General features: G+C 49.4%; 1 protein-coding gene across 1 annotated transcript in view; it reads right to left on the bottom strand.

Annotated features, from left to right (window-relative positions):
* The window catches only part of LOC149328104 (uncharacterized), a 398,869-nt gene that overhangs the window by 105,374 nt on the left and 272,340 nt on the right, over window positions 1-21,155 (bottom strand). The gene's annotated exons all lie outside the window — the stretch shown is intronic.

Here is a 21,155-nt window from a genome sequence, read left to right as displayed (position 1 = left end):
TCCAAAGAAAAAATCAGCGGAAGGACGCACACACAGAGAGGGACACAGGTCCAGTGGCGTCCTGTGTTGCTTTCTGTGCCTGCGTCCTTCCGCTGGTTCTTTTCTTTAGAACTACGTGCCAATTGGCCCAAGCAAGCTCTGTACCCTACTGAAAACTTTTAATTAGCATAGCATAATTCGCAGGAGCCGGGTGGCCGGGGCCTCTAGTCCAGTGCTCCGCTGGCGGCAGCTGACTTGCGGACTAGTTAGATGATCCAGGCTTGCTGGACCAGGTTGTCGCTGGTCAGGGCCTCCTCCCACTGATCGTGTGTCGGGCGTGGAACTATTAACTTTTTGTCCGACTTGTCGTGGCATTCCCAAGAGGTATGGCAGAGCATGGGGCATGCTGTCCACCAAGTATAGTAACGATTATTATGTGGGTCTGATCTTATGCAAAATGTGGACTTGGATATGTGTTTGTTTGCATTCTCCTCCAGTCAACAGCACCCGATGAGGACAGTTTGTGTGGTGGTGAGAATTGTCTTCGGTCTAGCCGAAGGTGGTCTAGTCTGTCAACATACGGTCCTAGGAGGGGGGGGGGGGGGGGTAGGGATGGGGATCCGCCCGGTTTGTTAGAGCTGGAGCTAGATCATTCGCTACCCCGTTTCCAGCTAGGCCTTGGTGACCAGGTTTCCCTGCTATTCTGTGTGAGTGTGAGAGTGTACTTAGTAGTGTGCTCGCCCTTCCGTGAGGTTTTCCAGCAAGGTAGTCCCTGCAAGTTTGTTGGGAGTCCTTCACTATGTGCGATGACTTCCCCTCTTGATCTTGAGTTCTGATGGTGATGGCTATGGCCAGTGATTCCGCTTCCACAGGATCTTTACACTGATTCAAGCCCTCATGATTGGCCTCTTCTGGTTGTCGACCGCAGCAATCGCGAACCTGCCTGGCACGGCGTAGGCCCTGATGTCATGTATACCGTCTTCGGGTCTTCTGATAGTTTTTTTTTGCCAGGGCATTGACCGTGGCTCTCCTTCTTCTGCCGTTCGTGGTGCATGTGCCTCGGTATCTGGTTTACATAGACCTCTCTTGAAAGTGTCAGAATTTGGGACTTCCTCTGACTAGTTCGTAGTGCCTGCCATAGCCCCAGTCTCGCCAGGATATACCTACCCGCTTATGTTGAGGCATCAGGTGGTGACATCAGCTTTAATATTCCAGGATTTCAAGGTAGGACACCACGGGGATATAAGCCTCGAAATTGAGGCCGCTTTCAAGTTACGACAGGTATCAGAGCGACCACTACCCGGATCCTCCGAAGCGCAGGCTCCCCTGCACGGATAACACCGCGTGGGAGGGCTCTGCATAAGGAGAGATGAGAGCACGTGAGCACGTGTGCGGTGCCGGAGGTACCCTTTTCTTGTTAAAAGGAGAGCGACATAATCCCCACCGGGCAAAACCAGAAGTGGAGGCCGGAGAGCTCCTGCACAGCTAGAGTCCCTCAGGGTTACTACAACAGTGATTTCAAAAAAATTTTGTTCCTCCTCTATCTCCAGAGTAAGGAGCCGAGAGAGCCACTAGGTAGGAATCACGCATCGGGTCGCAGTACCAGCATGACATTGGGAGGTCATGAGACTACTTGATATCCACTCGACACGAGCTGGCTGCGGAATGCGTCCTGACGGACTACGGATGTTTTGGAAAACTCGGATGTAATTCCCGTGATTCTGATGTTATTCCTTATTTGAACAATATGATCTACCGTTAGAAGTCTACCTCTTCTTTGGCACCATTTAAGTTTAGAGACGGGCATTGTGGACGATAGGCTCGTTCCACAATACACGTCTAGATGCCTCTTTATCCTGACAGTTCGGCCTCGACAATCGGCGTGCAGAACCCATAGCCCGAGGTTTTACTAACCGGGTACCAATAGAAGGCTCAGCGGCCCCAAAGCCGGTACCACAGCAGTACTGTGCGGTCCTTTACCATCACTGGCTAAATCGGCTAATCTACCCCCCACCACCACCACATGAGAAGCTGACGCAGGAAGAAGTCGTAGCATGGAGGCAGCTAGCTACAGACGAGCACACATCCACACGTGCGCCTCTCACACCGCATACACACCTCATTATACCCAAACACACGCCTGCTATACGGGGAACACCATTCGCTGTATCACATTACGCGGGCCCGAAAATTCGAAACCCATAACCTCAGCAGTGGGAGGCCGTGCAGTCCCGCTCAAGCCTAGAGGACCAAAGACAGCCGGTACACCGGAGGAGGAGGAGGTGGTAGAAGAGGAAAGGCGGGGAGATTAACCGCAAAAATAATCGGTTTGCTACCCTGCACGGGGGGAAGGGGGTGTGGGGATAAAAAAAAATCAAAGAGAAATGGGAGTAACAGAAAATTGATGTCCCTATAAAAAGTCAGTGCAGCAAAAAGCTAAGGATATAGGAGGACTGGATTGAAGACGCCTCCCAGTTCGGAGGCGCAAAGCTCTTTATAGAAAAGTGTTCATCATAACCATCACCTCTGGGCACCTCTGTAGAAAGCTCCATGATCAAAGAAAGACGCGCCTCCAAATTCATACCCCAAAACATGAAGACAAAGAAGACGCTGCAGTATCGACATACTGGGGTGAAGAAGATATACACAGGTCGCCGAGGACGTATAGGACCACCCGGAGACCTACTAATTACGGGTTAAATATAAAGAAAACTACTTAAAATACGTAGTGCATGAGGCTACCAACAATAACGCGCAGCGCGAGTGCCTTTGGCAGTGCCCGGGTTGTCTATATGGGGAAAGCAGAATGGTCTTTGCAGCGGTCTGGTGTCAATCCCTTTTAGGGCTGCGGTACGGTAAACTTGATTTTTATTGTATATTGCTTCTGTAAAGACTTCTCAGTGTTTCAGCCTTATGTGCGTCTCCATTTCCTGACGAAATTCTCGTAAGTCTCCTGAGAAAAGGCGCTATAAGCATTTCATTTTGAACACTCTCCGCAAGATAACGTACAATGAACGTCGCGGAGGCAGAACACTGGTTCCAGGTATGAAGCAAGGGTGCTCCGTTGTAAGGCTTGGGCCATGGGTTCTAGTTGTAAATGCAAATAACTGTTTTTTTTTCTTTCTTCTTCTAGGTCTCTGCCCCCTTTGCGATTGATAACTTGAGTAGTTTTGGTACATTTCTTCTCGCCATGTTTTCAGTATTGAAGGTAAGTCTTTTGACGCAAAAACAAAAAAAAGTGTGGCTTGACTGAAGCAGAATAAGCTAGCTAAGCCTTTCAATATTTACTTTTCTTAGTTCACTTCATTTTGTTTCATTTAATTCATAATTTTTTTCAAACTTTCCTTTTCAGTCCATGCCATTCTTTGAAACCATCGGTGTGGCACTCCCGCTTGCGTTTTATCTGCCTTTATTTAGCCGCATCATTCAAAGGAGAAGCCGCGATGTCTCACTTTATCATTTCCATCATCGCATCACACCACAACGGAAAGCAACCTTGCTTCATGGTGGACAGTCTGCTCGGCGTGAGTGTCTTGTGTTTGGCGACGAAGGACGGACGTTGCGTTGTGCTGATGCCGCAGCGCTCGGCAGCCCTCAAAGCATGCAGACCACTACGGCGTTGCCCTGACTTTCAGTGCTGATATCTCAGCTTGGTGTGCTTGCTCCAGACTTCGTTAATCTTTTCTTTCTTTTCCTTATACACCCACCTTCTCTTTCCCCCTTGCAGGGTAGCCAACCGGAACATCCTTGTGGTGAACGTCTCTGCATTACCTCTACCTGTATTTTCTCTCTTATTTGTTTAATAGTATTTTTCTAATCAAGTGTTTGGCGCATCAGTGCCTTTTTTGCTTATGCGCCATAAAACCCAATATTACTAACTGTATTAATATTTTTAGGCCACGTAAAAATGCTGGTGAATAACAATCCATGCCATCCGATTCTTGCCGTTCCGCTAGTGTGGGCATGTGCCATCTACTGTAAGCCCAACAAAAATAGCAATAGCAGACCGTCCGGGCAAATGTAAACACCCTAAAAATCCAACACAGTATCTCACGGCGACCAAGGAAGAGATTCGACGCCTGAAAAGCCGAGGCCTTGCATCCACCACCGGAGCCAGACTATCACGCTGCTGTGCCTGGACTGTTGTGCACTCCATTCTTCTTACAGCAGAGCACGTCGACAATTGGCACAAGGGACCACTCTTCGTGGATATCTCGGAGTTCGAACGAAGGCATACGTAGCCCTTCCGGAAGCAAATGAACCGCTCTTCAGATGTCGGAAGTACGACTGTCCATTTAAACGATACAAGGGTGGTGCCGTGTCCATAAGGCGAACACAATGAGGAAGCAGTCACCGCTACGATCGGAACAAGTCATGGCTACGAGTAATGACTACCAGCAGCATCTAATGTACAGCCGACGGGTACTTGCACGTGGCGCCTGCTGCAAAACACATCAAAGCATTGACCACTCTTGATTGACCAGTGACATAACAGGCCCAGTAGCCCTAACATCAACAAAATATTCCTTAGCAATCAGTGACAACTAGCACCGCATGCTTCATCGTCATGTCGAGTACCTGCTCGAAGCCAACAGCACACTCATAATAGAACGCTTTCCTCCGACATGTGGCTTTGCATGTCCCGAGCACAATCCAAGTAGACAGGCCTTCTGTGCCAGCTACAGAATCCAACCGCGAATCTTTCTTGACTTTCGCTCCTGCAATGGCGAAATTTGTTCTAGGGAGTCGCATCGCTTGTATGAACAGCTTACTACATTTCTCGCATCTCGCTTTCCCAAAGTGAAGCCTATTGAAAAAAGCCTCCAGTTGAATTACCAGCTTGCTTTCTAATCGCGGACATTGTGGCCTACCTTGCGCTCTGCTTTGCATCCAGTTCCTTGAGTTATAGCTGAGTTTCGTTTTTAGAGGTCCTGCACCGATATTTTTTACCAGTAGCCAGATTGATTAAACGAAACGAAGGTTAAATCTTGCGAGCTTTTTTAAATCTCTTGATGCCACCTACCCATATATTATAAGCTGAATTCATGCATTTAAGGCCACAATGTCGCCCGTGACGTCGCGTAGTAGTAGTAGAAAACTTTTATTGAGATCTTTTAAGAGATTCGCGGATTCGAAGCCTCCGTCGTCTTTCGTGGCGCCGGCGACTTGAGGCTTCTCTTCAGCAAGGTTGGGCCCCTAGTCCAGGGCTCCACTGAGTCGCGCTGCATCAGTAGCGTGCCGTCGCGTACAATCTATCCCGAAATCTATAAAACCGGTCGCTCCCCACACGTAACTGCCTTGGTATGCACTAGATTTTACCCGATCATTCTTGTAGGCCAAAGCCTTTCGCTGAAAAATGAACCAATAGTTTGATTTATGCCGCCCGTGAAGACACCTCAGTGACGACGCACCACCGCTGGAAACACTCACACTCTAGCACATCTTCGAATATTACGGATTCAAACAAAGTAAACTACCACCACCGCACTCATCACTCCCGAGAGCTGACGAGAGCTCCATACATGGAGGAAGAAAAACTAGGAGGGAGCATGACGTCAAAATCTTGAAGCCTAGTCATAAAAAATATAATGGAAAGAATCATGGGAAATAGGCCCTCACGTGACAAGGCAGTGGTAGCTCTTAGCCGGATTTCGGTTTCGGTTTCGCTCTCTCGCTGTACGAGCAACTGCGCGACCATCTGCTTGTGTTCACTGACGGCTCCGTTGTGAGTGCAAACTGCTCGCTCGCCGCAGCGGCCACCGTCCCCGAGCGACGCGTGCGCTGACTGCGGCGCAGTGGAGACATTGGAGCACATGCTCCTTCGCTGTGCCGCTTCTGCAGTGCCGCGTCGCGAGATTCTCGCGGCCTGCAGGGCGCTGGGAATCATCCCGGACAGTCTCGAAGCGCTCCTGTGGTCGCGCGGCAGTGCGCGCACCCCTGACAGAATAATGGTGAGCCTCTGTGCGTTCATCGAGCAGGCGGGCTTGACTTCCCGCTCGCTCTTCGCCAGGTAGTGCACGCGTGACACGAACGCTCCGTGGGTGCTACCTCGGACGGTATACGCGGCCGGGCGCCTCACCCCGGCCGCTAGTGCAGTGTGCTGCGCGCGCGATTAGTCCGAGACAGGACGCTACGTGCGCGCGGCTATGTACATACGGTTTGCTTTTTGTAAGTGATTGTGCGCAGTGGCCGCGAGACCCCGCGCAGGGGCAGACGTAAAGCAGCCGGCACTCTCTCCGACATCGAGAGAGAGAGAAATACTTCACTGCTGCATTTCACGTCGGAACCGCGTATGTGCGCTAGCGTATTCGGCGCGACTTGTGCCTCGAGAATAGCGGAGAACGGCGGGCCCATGGGCGGGCCGAAGTCCGCCTGCCCGAGAAATAGAATCTTGCGCAGCGCGCCGGAGCGCTCGTTCAACACGTCCGTCCGCCGTGAGCGCTCTGGAAGCCGCTGCGCCCTTTTTTAGAGGCTCGTTTCTTCGCCTACTCTCGAGTTCTCCGCTTATAGCATGCGCTGAAATAAACGCTCCGTATGTGTGTATAACGACGAAAGGAATTCTTCTCCATTCTCTTTATCAACCACAGTTGAACAGTGACGAGGTCGCGGCCGCTCCCTTTGATGAACAGTTTACCTGCAGTTTTCTACAGTGCACCCAAAAGCTCAAGAGTGTAATCAACAGAAGTGTTGAGACGCGGAGCCTTCAGACAACCTCGAGCTCGGTACGCATTCCGCCAAAGTTGCAACACAGGCGCTGCGCTTCCGCTCTACATCGGAGCACGGACGTTCGCTAAAAAGCACCGCTGGTTGGCAGTCTGTAACTGTGGAGGGCCTATTTCCCAAGAGTCAGTGCGCAAAAGGGCCCTCGGCAGCGGCGTCAGAGGAGGATGGCTTGCAGATGCTGAGCGCACTCCTAGTTTTTTTTACCTCCATGGCTCCATACAAACTGCTTCCGGGATATCTACCACGAGAACATTTTCCCGTCGCGCAGCCTGCATCCAGCAGGGTGCGGCCAACTCTCTATCATTGCAGGTAGTGGTGCCCAAATTCCCACGGCATCCACTATTACGGCACCCCACTCCCTACTCATAGCAGCCTACTCTACCTATCTCTAGCCTGCAACATCGGCAATGGCTCACCATGCGGGCCTGCGGGATGCCAGAAGCAGCTGCAGTACTGGATTGAGGACCTGTCGACGATGACCGATGCCCTGTTGCCCTTCCTTTCAAAGTTTTTCACCACGACCGTCGAGAGGAGACTCCGTGTTCGGGACGCTGCATGTAAGAGGATGGCCAGAACCCGAAAACGAGTTGTGTGTTGAATAGGAAGTCAATGCATTTTGAGCTCGGTCCACAAGCGCTCCGGTTTTAGAGATCCCGCAGATCTAACCCTACAAATGTGCGTTCGCTGACGTCGAAGTAAAAAGAACGTACGTGCGAATAGTCAGCACTGGGTGTTGCAGCACTTGTCGCAGAGAAATGCCTTAGAACTGGTAAGCGCCCGCTTAGTTTTTTTGTTGGACTGTGTGTATAGTCATTACTGTTTTGTTGCGCGTCCATGGTGCGCTTCTGGAACGTAAACATTTTTATTTATGGAATTAACACCAGATCTCCTAATACATCAAGTTAAAAATGCTTGTACAAATAACACACGATTGTCTAAACACATGAAAACAAAACTGAATACACATGCTTTGGCGCAAGTCTCGCGCCATGAAAACAAGCAACAAAAAGAGTCCCGCAGATTCAAAAAGAACAAGCGTAACGTAATAAGTCAAAAAAAGCCTTGGCGTAACCTCCTACAAAAGTTTGTAAAAAGAAAAAGGCGTCGGTGAGCGCAGTAATGCAGGTACACATTGACAAACATTTTTACTAAAATACTAATGGACAGGTGGACAAAAGCTGATGGACAAAAACGAGTCCAGCTGTGCCATGTCCTTTGCTGGGACATAGCGACTAGAATTCCTTTAAGACGAAGGCCATGCGGCATAATGGGTCCAGGGCGTTGATTACCAGCCAGCAGCGCTGAGCAACTCCTGAAGTGCACGGGTTGCGAAAGGACTGCTTGACAAGGCAGCCAAAGAGCAATCTGTTGAGAAGTCGTCGCAGAGAGAGTTGTGGTGCCAGAGCTCGGGGGCAGCGCGTCGCTACTGTCCCTCCTGCCAGCTTGGTACGTCGACGGTTTTAAAACGGTCCCCGCTTATTCGGGTCATGTGACGGCACTGCAGCTGAAAAAGAAAAGAAAAGGGGCTCATGGTAATGCTCACTCAGAAAAGGAATGAGACCACTGAAAGAAAGCCAATCAACCAGAATTAAAAACTGGCAGCACGAGAAATACAGCCTCAAAGAACGCTGTGAGCACAATGCCAGCCTGGTTACTTACCCTTTTTTAAAAATGTTGCCAGCGGGGCACTTTATAAAGCAAATGAACATTTATCTGAACGAGTCATATTCAACTTCGAGGACGTTTCAACAAGCTGGCAAATTAAAATCGCTAGTCTTTTACCGTTGTGCTAATGTTAATTAGAGCCACATGTGGTATGAGGCATGCTGGTCCTTGTCGGAGTGGTGTGGGGTGGGTGTAGGCTAGGCGTGCACAATGCATGTACGTGGACCACGTTGCACGACCGATAGGCGCGCACAGTGCGCATCCATATAAAACAAGTAGGCGGCGCTTCAGTAGCTGGGTTCAGTGAACCCTCACGGTGTGTGTGGTAGTGCAGCACACGCGTTTTAACGCGACAGGGTTAAGGGGGTCGCGTCGCAGGAATTCCGACGTCAATGTCGGCGTCAGTGGTGTTAGCGTCGTTGACGGTGAGCGAAAAATCTACGAAGAAACCCCAGAGAAGCAACCTAGAAGGCAGGTGGGCGACCTAGGTCACGTGACCTTACGGCGTCGTCACAATCTGCCCACCGGATAGTGAGCAAAGTGACCATCGTGGCAGTTGGCAGTTAGTAAATGATTCGCTGCAAGAGATTGCTCGTGAAGAGCAACATGGGTCGTACAAGCCCCGCAGGTGGCAGCACCTGCCATTGGAGGGCAGTGGCGCATCCCTTAACCCCTGCACCACTGGGCATTATTCACATCATTTCCCATTAACTGGTTGGTTAGTTTATGGCGGTTTAACGTCCCAAAGCGACTCAGGCTATGAGAGACGCCGTACTGAAGGGCTCCGGAAATTTCGACCACCTGGGGTTTTTTAACGTGCACTGACATCGCACAGTACACGGGCCTCTAGAATTTCGCCTCCATCGAAATTCGACCGCCGCGGCCGGGATCGAACACGCGTATTTCGGGTCAGCAGCCGAGCACTACAACTACTGCGCCACCGCGGCGGAGCTTTCATATTAACTGCACAAGTATTAACTCCCTAACGATATCGCGTCGTATACAGCGGCATTGTTTGCATTCGGGTCCAGGGTTATTCCCTTTACACGACCAGCAACCTCTCCCCTTCCTCCGCTCACACACACGTCCAGTGCCAAAATGAAGATCAAAATGGAAAACAGCTAAATACGTGTACTTCAAGCTGCTCGCTCTGGGGCGCGCCAACTGCCCCAGGGTCTCCATCCTACGAGGTAGGCCAAGTTTGGCTACCGATTTCAAACCTGTGGTCCTGATCTAGACCATGATGCATATTTCACTACACCTCAGCAGCACACACGTCGAATCATTCATAGGATAAGGCCGCCGCAGTGGCTCAGTGGTTATGGCGATCGGCTGCTGACCCGAAGGACGCGGTTTCGATCTCGGCCGCGGCTGTGGAATTTCGATGGAGGTGAAATGCTGAAGACCTGAGCACTGCGCGATGTCAGCACAAGTTAAAGAATCGCAGGTGATCAAAATTCTCTGAGCCCTTCACTGCAGCGTCCCTCATAGCCTAAGTCGCTTTGGGACGTTAAATCAGCATAAAGTATGAAGCATAAACCATCCATAGTATATTGCGGATATTTGAATCCGCACTTATATTCAGTGGCAGTGCAGTAGCAGTCAAGCTTTGCTTGAACACTGAGTTAATAATTTTGACAACCAGACATCGTTTGTCATTCGTTCTGCCCTGAGAGTAAGCGGGTGTAATTTTTATGTTTCAAGGAACAGAGCACTCAGAACATTAGTGGCAAGTTCTAGATAAGCAGTGACGCCTGGTGCGCTTTAGTGAGCAGGACTTAATCACGAAAAAAATTTTTCAGGACAGCTTTTTAATGAAACATTCGGGCGTTGGGTTAGATTTTGGGAACAGTGCGCTTTTTGGTGCTATCTACAGGAAAACGGCGCCACTGTTGTAGTGCATCGTAAATAAAAGCTCCCATTTTGATGCGCCTCTAAAAGTGCATGTTACATCATCAAAGGGCACGGAGAAAAATGTCCACTTGAACAAGTCAGATGGCGTCCTTGAGTGTGTGCTGGTCGCCCGCGCACCGGTTGGGTTCGTTGCCGTGGTGGCTCAGGGGTTATGGAGCCGGGCTGCTGACTCGAAAGACGCGGGTTCGATCCCGGCCACGGCAGTCGAATTTCGATAGAGGCGAAATTCTAGAGGCCTGTGTACTGTGTGATGTCAGTGCACGTTAATGAACCCCAGGTGGTCGAAATTTCCGGAGCCCTTCACTACGGCGTACATGTGAGTAGATTTGGGACGTTAAACCCCATAAACCAAACCAATTGCTAAACACATAGAAGCTGGGGTTGAGGCATGGCAATTGCTTCTGATCATTCAGAAGTAGCGAAAAGCGTGGCCACATTTCACCTTTTACATCCAGAGCCGTTTAAGGCCATGTGTCCTGCTACGCTTTGTATTCGCTGCAAAAAGCAGTGCGAGGAGAAAATAAAAAGGGAGAGCAAAAGTATCTGCGGTGGACTGACTGGTCACAGCATCGCCGACATCAGAAGTGACGTCAAGATAATGTGCAGCTGAACCAGAAAAAATGGAGGGGACACTACACGCATACACGCGTACACGACAAGCAGTCTTGCTTTGCTAGCACTGTTGGCTTTTGTTCCCCGCAGGGGGGTGACAAGTTTATTACACACTTTTAGCCTTTTTGTCATCGAGATCGCTTTCTCGGTCCACACTTCAATACGATATAATGGACGCGCTAAACTTTGTTTACTTAGGACGAAATCGAAATGAGGGTCCCAATTTAGGAAGTAGGGACAGGGATCTTACGGTCCTTGCTTCCTTAGTACCCCTTAAATGGGGACAAACTATGGGTAGCAAAGGAAGCTGAATCCTTTTCTTTTAAACGGACAGTTAAGAATTACGCGTACTCGTGCAACAAGACATACCACCGCGTAACATGAGCGAGAGGGAAATGAAAGTACCGCGCCAGCCAGGTTCGGGCTCTCGCTACCGCAATTTGGCCATCTGCCGAAAAGCGCTCGCCGCCTGAAATGCCCAAAACACTCGAACGCGAACCACGCGACACGCTTCTGCGGCAAGCGCCGACTTCCTTGTCAGCGCCGAGCATACCGTTATCTGGGCTTCACCGCCGCGTCATCTACCGCTGTTTTGCAAGGCCATCCATCATCCAGATAAGCAATAACTCCGGCGCTCGAAAATGATCATCTTTACGCATGCCACAGGTAATCTCGTGGTAAGAGTGGTCATATCTGTTGCACTGCGGGGGCCAAAGGCCACGTGGTCTAAAACGCTGTTTCATGCCGTGTAAGTCGCCCTGAAATGAACGTTACTTGTTCCGGATGGCAGGTGCTAAGCGCGCATTTCGATAGCAGATGCAAAGTGCGTATTCGCTTTTTGATGTGGTGCTCGTAATTATGCTAAGATTCGAAGTTTTTTGCAATCAGAGCAGGTTATTGCTAATTAATCACTGGCTGCAGTACTCCTTCGGTGGCGCTGGGGAATCGCATGTTTTTACAACGCTACAGTGGATAGATACCCTACTTGAAGCAAAAAGAAATTATTCGATGCGCCCGATATATGTCATAGTTCGGTCATTAAAGACCGTAGGTTGCGCCAAAAGGTTGGCACGAAGAATTGATGTTGAGCTGCCATACCAAATAGGGAAGGAGCTTTTAGTATCTAAAAGATGGCATATATTTCGTACGTCGCCGCTGCGTTAAGTTAATTCTTGTGTTACAACTGCAGCTCCGGGAGGTATGAAATCCCATGAAATTGCGAGATTCGCTCATAGTTCTAGAGTGTTCGAGCATGAGCAGAAAATTTCCGTTGCATCTCCTCGAACTACCGCTGCACTGATGGCGCAGTTAGTATGCGATAGCATAGAAGCTAAAAAAGCATAGAAGCATAGCATAGCATAGCATAGGATAGCATTGCATAGCATAGAACAATGGGCCTCGAGCGGGATTCGAACCCGTGGCGGGGCAAACAGTTCAGCTTAGCTGGCCGCTGCATTACATCAATACGCCTTAGCCGTGGCCTACCATCAGGTGTGTAACTGCCAATCTCCTGCGCTATGCTTTGAATGTCGTCGTCTTGATCAACTTTCATCCTGTTCCAAATGCAAAGGAGGCGCCACGGTGGCTCAGTGGTTACGGCACTCGGCTGCCGGACACGGGTTCGATCCCGGCTGCTACGGTCGCATTTGGATAGAGGCGAAATTGGTTTGGTTTGGTTTATGGGGTTTAACGTCCCAAAGCGACTAAGGCTATGAGAGACGCCGCAGTGAGGGGCTCCGGAAATTTCGACCACCTGGGGTTCCTTAACGTGCACTGACATCGCACTGTACACGGGCCTCTAGAATTTCACCTCCATCAAAATTCGACCTCCGCGGCCGGGGTCGAACCCGCGTCTTTTCGGGTCAGCAGCCGAGCACCATAACCACTTAGCCACCGCGGCGGCCCGAGGCGGAATGCTAGAGGCTCGTATGCTATGCGATGTCAGCACACGTTAAAGGGCAACTGCAGCACTTTTTTAAAAATTCCGTACTACTCAACGATTCAAAGCTGTACAGGCTGCAGGTAAAGCTTGCAAATGTTTTCGCGCTGGCATCTAAAATAGTTACGTGGGCTTCTCCTCACAGCGTTGGAGGAGTGCGAAGAAGCTCGCTGTGATGTCACGGAAGGTAAGGTTTCAAACTTCCGCTCCCGCCAACCACTCCCTGCTGTGCCTAGTTGGATGCTAACAAACAACGCTTGGAGGACTTCGCCATCGGTGGCAGTTGTGTTCCCTACCATAATTTCCCTCAGACTGCCGGCACTTAGAACGAACTGCCCAGACAAGGTAACAGGTAAAATACAAAGGTTTAATACATGATTAAAGGTGACACAAGAAGGAAAGTAGGTACACAAGGTTACAAGGTTGAAGATAAAAAAGCCCTTTTTTCATGCCGAACAGCGGCTTAAATAGGGTTTCCTGTCCCCAGGTCCGTAGTTGGGGAATTTGGTTAATCAAAAATGCGTCTAATCACTGCGAATTGGGTCGCGTGTCCATTTGTAGTGTTCCGCCCACAAGGGCGTTTCAAGTTCGAGCCATTCGTCAGCCGAAACACGAGTCTGACACCTGCACTTTACAGCGAGCCGCGGGGACGGAGGGCCGGCGTCGCACTTGCGCCGAAAGGTTCCAGGAAGACCGGAAGCCGTTACCGAAGCGCGAGCAGGCCAGCACCCGCGCTGGCCACAAACAACACAGAACAGCCGCCGACACGCCAGGCCGTTGCGTTTCGTTTGGGTTTGGCACCGCTAATGGGAGTTGAGCCGAAGACCGTTCCCGCGCAGCGGATGTCCCCCCATAAACCGCCAGGGGGTCCCCTTGTTGACGCCGCCCCCTGCTTTCGGGGTGCCGGGGCCGCCACGCCGACGCCTCTCCGAAGTCCTGTCTATTGACAGTTTCCAGATGTCTTTAGATTCCTTGTAGGCTGGCGCTTCCCGTCTTTAACACATAGTAGCAACAGCCCCAAGGAGCCGTCCCGATGCTTCGGCGTTTTAGCGGAAGGAGTCGAGCGCAACAGCGGCGTTCTTTTTTTTTCCTTGAAAGCAACAGTTTATGCGTTGGAAATGTACTGGTACCTTCGATGACGTCATGACGCGCACCCATCTTGGAGCTGTGCGTTGCAAAGAAGCTTGATGGTATTCGCGCTTTTAATCGGTGATTACGTCACCATTTCAAATGCTAGCCCGAAAGAAGTTCACATGCATTACCTGCCAGTTTCACACATTGGACCCCTTTAAACTCGTGAATTTCTAAAACCTATGCAGTTACCCTTTAAAGAACCCCCGTGTGATCGAAATTATCCGGAGCCCTCCACTACGGTGTCCCTCTTAGCCTGACTCGCTTCAGGACATTGAAACCCATAAACCAAACCAAACGCAAAATGCAAAAAAAGGCGTAATGAAGCTTAATCTCACGTGAAAATGACGAAACAGCGGGAGATTTGGAATACCACAGCAGGGTCGCATCCAACAAGGAACGCTCGGGCAACTAAGCACATGTTTTCACATTATGATGCATCAGTTACGTTTATCGTTCCTAAATTTTTTTTCAGGGGGGGGGGGGGGGGCGCACATTGCTTCATGGCTTGGTAGCAAAACATTCGGCACTTGCGCAAATTTTATGTCCTCAAGCAAGCAATGACTGGGGCGAAACAAATGCGCCAGCAAGGTTGCGCATAATCAGAGACATCGCGGGCCACCAGTGATATCACCGCGTGAAGACACTTTTATAGTCATGGCAGACTTTCCATAGGGCCACGTTTCAGAACGCTGCATATCTAAGTAAGCGTGCCTTAACAGCGGCCCACCTTGCATCGCTCAATTTCAAAACATGGCTTATTAAAAAGATTCCCTTGTCAGGCCTCCTTTAGAGCGCCTATCTGTGAAGGCAGGAGCAGCGATTCCTTCACGCTTCCGCAGATCGCTCCTTAGCCTGAACGCGTGCATGAGCGCACAACCACTCGCTCATCACATGCGCACAAAGAGGGGTGTATTGTGTTGTGTTGGGTTTAATGGCACATAGGCAGCTAAGGCCATCATGCGCCAAACACAAGGTATAATAATTTCTGTGCGATTTAATAAAAATGTGAAAAGGTGATCAGTGGTGTAAAGGGCCTAAAAATTTACCTATCTACTAATAATAGACAAAAAGAGATTTAAGAATGGCTAAAGGTAAAAGCTTTAAAAAGGTCAGGTAGCCTCAGCGGCCATCCTTGGCTGGGTAAGGATGTCGAGGACCCCGACCAATCAAATGACAGCCTCAGCCCTTTCTTTACGAGTGAGGAAGTGGCTGAGGGACATCATGCGAAGCTATGGGTCATGATTTATATTTTGTTGAGCAAACCTGCTTCACAAAGGGGAGTGGGATCATTGCGCATTCGGGAAGGGGTGCAGTTCATTCACTATTAAGTGCAATTGGCACAAAATGTGATTACGCAGAGCTTTTTCCCGTTTCCGCTGCACCTTAGATACAGACACTTCGACAGAGCAGTTGTTTTTTTCCCCAAACCATCAAAAACGTTGAAACAAGTGCCTAAAATACAAAATGAGGGCAGGTAGCCATAGCGCGTACCTAAAAACAAATACAAAGTCTAGGTGTGGCTTAATTAAATCCATTACAAAATGGGAGGCAGCGCTTAAGTTCCGCCTTAAGGTTATGACGAGTGGCGGATCGGGTAGTTGGTGCACGTTTGACATTATTCGAACGCGCTAAAATAACACCAGCAAAGCGCTCGTCTTGGTCTCGTCCCTGTTTGTTCCTTCTTTGTGTTTTAGCACTTTCGAAAAAAATTGGCTGTGATTAGCTTTGGTTAAAACTGGTAGAGTAGCGAGAGTCTAGCTTCTTTCAGAGACGCAGAACTCGACTCATCGTCGTGGATGCACATTCGTCGGCTAAGCGGGCCCGTCCAGCCGCGTCGTCCTTACGTCGCTTGTGGAGACGCTAAGCGCGCTTTTCCCCTAGTGTTTGTGAGGGGAAGGGCACTAATCCTGACTCCAGAGCAACCTCCATGTAACTCCCTCTCTTCAGAGGAAATAAACGTTTTTACCACCACCACCCCGGTGTCCTCCTCTTGCCTTCGTTCCTACGACGAGCCCCAGCTTCCTCCGAACTGTCCCTTTCTACCACAGGCTTCATATCATTGTGATTTATATACCCGGCGCATCTCTGACGACACCAAGCGCATGCGCACAACTTACGAGGCAGTCGACTAGAATTTCAACATAGGTTAAGTTCTAGAGGCCCGTGTACTGTGCGATGTTAGTGCACGTTAAAGAACCCCAAGTGGTCGAATATTCCGGAGCGTTCTCAACAGCGTCGCTCATAGCCTGAGTCGCTTTCAAATTCAAATTTAGCATCAACAATGATGTTACAGAACTCGTGATGCAACGGGGTGCTAGCAAAAAGCCTGTAACGGCTTGACAAAGGCTAGCACCCCGATCACAAAGCAATACAGCAATGGACAAAAAGTGATAGCGATATAAAGAAAAGCAATATATATATGGCGACGGCTTTACATAATCATAAAAACATGTTAAGTGATAGGGCTAACATTGCGGGTTCATAATTGTAAGTGTTAATGTCTTGGAGGTGACTTGGAGGTGTTATCAGAAGAGTTAAGAGCATGTGGTAGTGTGTACATCAGCATTTGGCGGCCATAGCTAGTACGTGTGTGAGGAATCTTCCATGTCTGAGTGCTTCGTGTGCTATATGCTTTCGCAAACGGAGACAGGGTCGCAAGGTTTTCAAGGAAAGGGTCATTATTTAGATGAAAGGCATGATGACGTTTTAACAGAAGTGCATTGAACAGGTTTGGTAATGGTTGTAATCTAAGGTCATCAAAAAGAGGTTTTGTGTGGGCGTCATTGGGTTCATTTGAAATAATTCTTACAGCTTTTTTCTGCAGTCGATAGATTTTGGACAAGTTTGTGTACGTTGTTGTGCCCCATATCAAGTAGCAATACGATAATGTGGATGTGAAAAGGGAGTTATACAAAAGTAATTTAATGTGCGTAGGAAGAAAGTTACGAGAACGTGCAAGAATACCAACTATTCGGGATAGTTTGGAGTGAACGAGGTCAGTATGTGCGCTCCACTGCATATTCTCATGAAAAAAGACACCTAAGGTTTTTATTACTGGTACCACCTCTATGACTGAAAGACCAAGTTGCAGGACAATATTTTAATTAACGTTAAACCCTCATAAACGATAAACCATTTTGATCCCACTGTTTATCCCTTCCTCCATGGCACGGTTAGGGCGTTCATAGAGATATGTGAGGTAGTAAATGCTTATTCCCTTTCCCCGAAAACCAATTTTCAATTTTACGAAGGAACGCCATCGCCCGTTCGGCGCGACGCCTTGCCCGTCGCCGTGCCGCGGAGTAGCTCTCGCCACAAAATCCCAAAGGGTATTATGACGCAATAGCGTACCTAGTTAATTCCGATATACGCCGAACTTCATTCTGTACTATACATTGATAGATCCATGGGGAGTCCTCACACCCCTCCTGGCGCATTGGCGCAGCGGTTAAGTGATGCGCCACTGCCCCGCGATGACAGGTGCACGCGGCAGTGGCCCTTGTGCGGGCCCAGGTTCCTCTTCCGGAGTGACCAATCATTGATCCAATTGACACCTGCCAGGGTGTACAGTTTTCTCACTATCCGGTGGGCAGGTTGCAATGATTACCCACGGTCACGTGACCTGGGTGTGCCACCTGTCTCCTAGGTTGCTCCCTGGACACCACCTGTCAAAGCCATGCTCTCATTATTTTTCGCTCACAACGCCGACGCCACATTTTCTGGCCAACGGGGCCTTTAAGGCTGGTATATTGTTGGTGTTTTTTTCCGGGTTATAAAATATGTTTTTGCTATGCACAATATCCATACCAGGTTCCTTCAAGGAGCATATCGTCACTCTGAACGCTTTATTACCCGAAGCAATGTCAAGGACGATTCTGAAATGGATAACACCCTTTTGACAGTTCCTAGAGTCATTGTAGGGTCGAGGGCTAGTACTTTCAGGTGGGCAGTGTTTGAAAATAGGGTCTTTATACTCTGTAGAAAATTTTAGCGAAATAAACGCATTAATAAAAGCTCCTCGCTTCGTCACAGTTCATGTGCTGAGAAGCGAAATATGCTCAAGATATTGGCCTGCATCCTGCCAATGCACCCGCACACTAACTATCCCATTACTAAATTTAAGAATCCTTAGCCCGCAGCTAAATGAAATTACAGCCGCGTGAACTCTGCTTTACTTCATTAATTGGCGAATTTATATGTGAACACGTAATCGGCGCTCTACCTCCATTTTAATGTAACACCCTCGTCTTTCCAAGCGTTAAATGTGGTCTTGAATTCTTAGTCCTCACGCATCCCGAGAGCCTCAGAGTAATTGCATTATCTCATCGACATCGAATGAAAAGTACGCAACATTCCCGCGAACTGAAACTAAACGAAAGGAACCCACGAAACAAAGTGTATTAAAGAAGCGATGTATTTGCACTTAGGATATAGTGACCACCCAAAGAAGCAATATTTATGAAAAGGAAAAAAAAAAGAAGTGCTTACCGCAGTTTAGGCCAACTTCATCGGCAGGAAACTGACCTTGACGAGCCGGCGCTTTCCGTAAAGCTGCACCTTACGGCTGGTGTCCGCTTTGAAAGCTAGGAAGCTGGTCTAAAATATTGCGTCCCGCGGAGAACGCGCTGTTCAGGTTTTCCTGGTTCTCGCACAATGGAGAGAAGGTGTCGCCGTACAGCGCCGCTGTCAGAGCGGCCGTAAAGCGGTGTCCAATGCTCGCTCCTTCAACTCGGACCGCCAGCAACGGCAGTCCGGACCAAAGGGCAACGCACACCACCTTGTGTTCGGATTGCCCAGTCTCTTCGTCGGCGGTGAGCAGGCACGCATAGAACACACCGTGCAGACAGTTGCCCGACATTGTCACGTCATAGTGAGGAAGGCGCAGCGCGGCTGCGACGTGATCGAGCAGTGTTGGGCAGTCGAAGAACATGGACGCGTTGTGGTTCAGGCGATACACCTTCCACGGGCCTAGTTGGTTGCATGGCATCAGCCAAACGTAAAGTCGGGCCATGCGAAGTAACCGCTCTTCCATCGCAACGCCTCTGAGAAGGGAATTGTATGCCTCGCTCCAAGCCACACCTGAGGGCACTCTGCCGCTTGAGCTCGCCTGTCGCGGTAGATAGAGCGCTTGGTAAAGTTGCTGCTCGCTCGGGTCCAAACGGGAGAGATGGTCGCGTAGTGTCTCGAGGTCCTAGGATGTCATGACGATAGAACGGTTAATAACGTTCGACGGTAGAGGCTCTGCAGCTCTGTTCGCTCACCACTGATGCATACGAAGCCGCCAAAACGTAGGCCTAAAAGCCGACTACACTGGTAGTAGAAAGCAAAGCGCACAAGCTCACTGTGAACGTCAAGAGGCACAGGCGAAAGGCGTCTAAGTTTTTTTTCAAAGCTTGAGCTTGTTTCTGACGCTTCTTCACGTTTTTGGGGCATCGGCCACGTCACAGAATCGGAGCCAGTGGCAGGCATTGAATACCAAATATCATGCTGACTATGACACCCCAAGGAGCATGATGAAGCTCCGCATATAAATCTAGAAATCTTCTGCATTTGAAACACTAAACAAAGATATGAATGCACAATTATCTATCAACGTTAATTTTCAACACGACGCATTAAACTCGGCGTAAGAAGCACGCGATGTACGAAGTGTGCGGATCTGGCTTATCAAACAGGCAGCCTTCTTCTATGCTATCGAGCAGATACCATGAGTTTTGAGCCTAACTTCAATACAAAACGCTGCACTTATAGCTTTATCTCTCGTTCCCTTTCTTTTCGTATTTTACAGTACGCTGACTGTGCGCTCGACATCAAAATATAATAGCCCAGTAGTCAGCATTTACTAATATCGTCGCTATCTAATAGCCTGCGGTTGGAAAGCCAAGCGAAACGACGTCACGCGCACAGGGAAGATAAAAGCAAATTTGTAGGTTTGGTTCGGTTTATTGGGGTTTAACGTCCCAAAGCGACTCAGGGTGAGGGACACCGAGTGAACGGACCGGAAACTGTTCGACTGTGCAGTGGCGCGCACCTTTTGGATACTAGTGTCATGGATTTTTGTAACCCGCCTGGAAGCGCGCACTAGTTCACGCGAACTGTTTGCAAATATGCTCTTGTGTGTCGGCATGTTCGTTTTTTGGCGGCACCGCGGAGTGGCTTCCTTAAATGGCCGTCCGCAAAGAGCGATGTTTCCGATGTTGCAGCGCCTCCGCACGCGCCTCTTTGAGCAAGCATGCGTGGACGCACTGTGAATGAGCGAGGCTGAGTTTTTGCGCAAGTGGTCGACGTACTTAATCGCCCTGCGCGGCGGCCGAGTGTCGGCCTCATTACTGCCCTACTGACGTGCTCAGTGCTGCGGCACGGCGCATGCGCTCCAATGTTAAAACTATTGAGTTCAGAAGTTTTTCTTGTTTTCATAGATCAAAATAAACTTCTCTTTCTACACCGTAGTGAAGGGCTCCGGAAATTTCGACCACCTGGGGTTCTTTGACGTGCACTGACATCGCACAGTACACGGGCCCCTAGAAGTTCGCCTCCCTCTAAATTCAGCCGCCGCGGCCGGGATCGAACCCGCGTCTTTTGGGCCAGCAATCGAGCGCCGTAGATACTGAGCCACCGCGGCGGGGTGGCATATGTAGTTATCCTTGTCTTGGACGCTGGAGAATGTTTGCAGAAAGGCGTAGAATCAGACGGATGCATCCCCAAACGCCCTCCTGTGTCTCCAGCATTTACGATTTAAAAAAAAATTGTGTACTTAATTAACATATTGACCACACATCAGTGACACAAGCCGCAACACCGCGCTAAAGGCTTTTGCCTCACAGCACTTTAGGTCAACAAAGTGCCCTTTGAATTTTTTTTTGGCTTCTTTGCACTGCGCTCTCACCTGCCTGGTAACAAAAAGACGATAGCGGGGCCTATGATAGAATCATGGACGACCCTGTGAAGTTTTTTGTTTACTATTCAAGCGCAAGCGCGTTGAATAGAAATTCTATAAGCGAAGCAAGTTGGGTTGCGCGGCATTTCTTTTTATCGGGATTGTGCAGCAGTGTCTGTGAGATAAACGCAGTTTCAGCGCAGTATACGTTGTGATTTTGTCCATTACTCATGCTGCTGCTGCGGTTAGCATTCTGCAAAATGTGATAAAGACTGATGTTGTGTTTTTCTGAGGTTTGACGCCTCAAGCTGA

Source organism: Amblyomma mixtum, chromosome 9, assembly GCF_055824585.1.
Source record: "Amblyomma mixtum isolate Tamu chromosome 9, ASM5582458v1, whole genome shotgun sequence".
Classification (NCBI taxonomy): domain Eukaryota; kingdom Metazoa; phylum Arthropoda; class Arachnida; order Ixodida; family Ixodidae; genus Amblyomma; species Amblyomma mixtum.
Note: the sequence above shows the minus strand (reverse complement) of the source record. Positions and strands in the feature narration are given on the sequence as shown.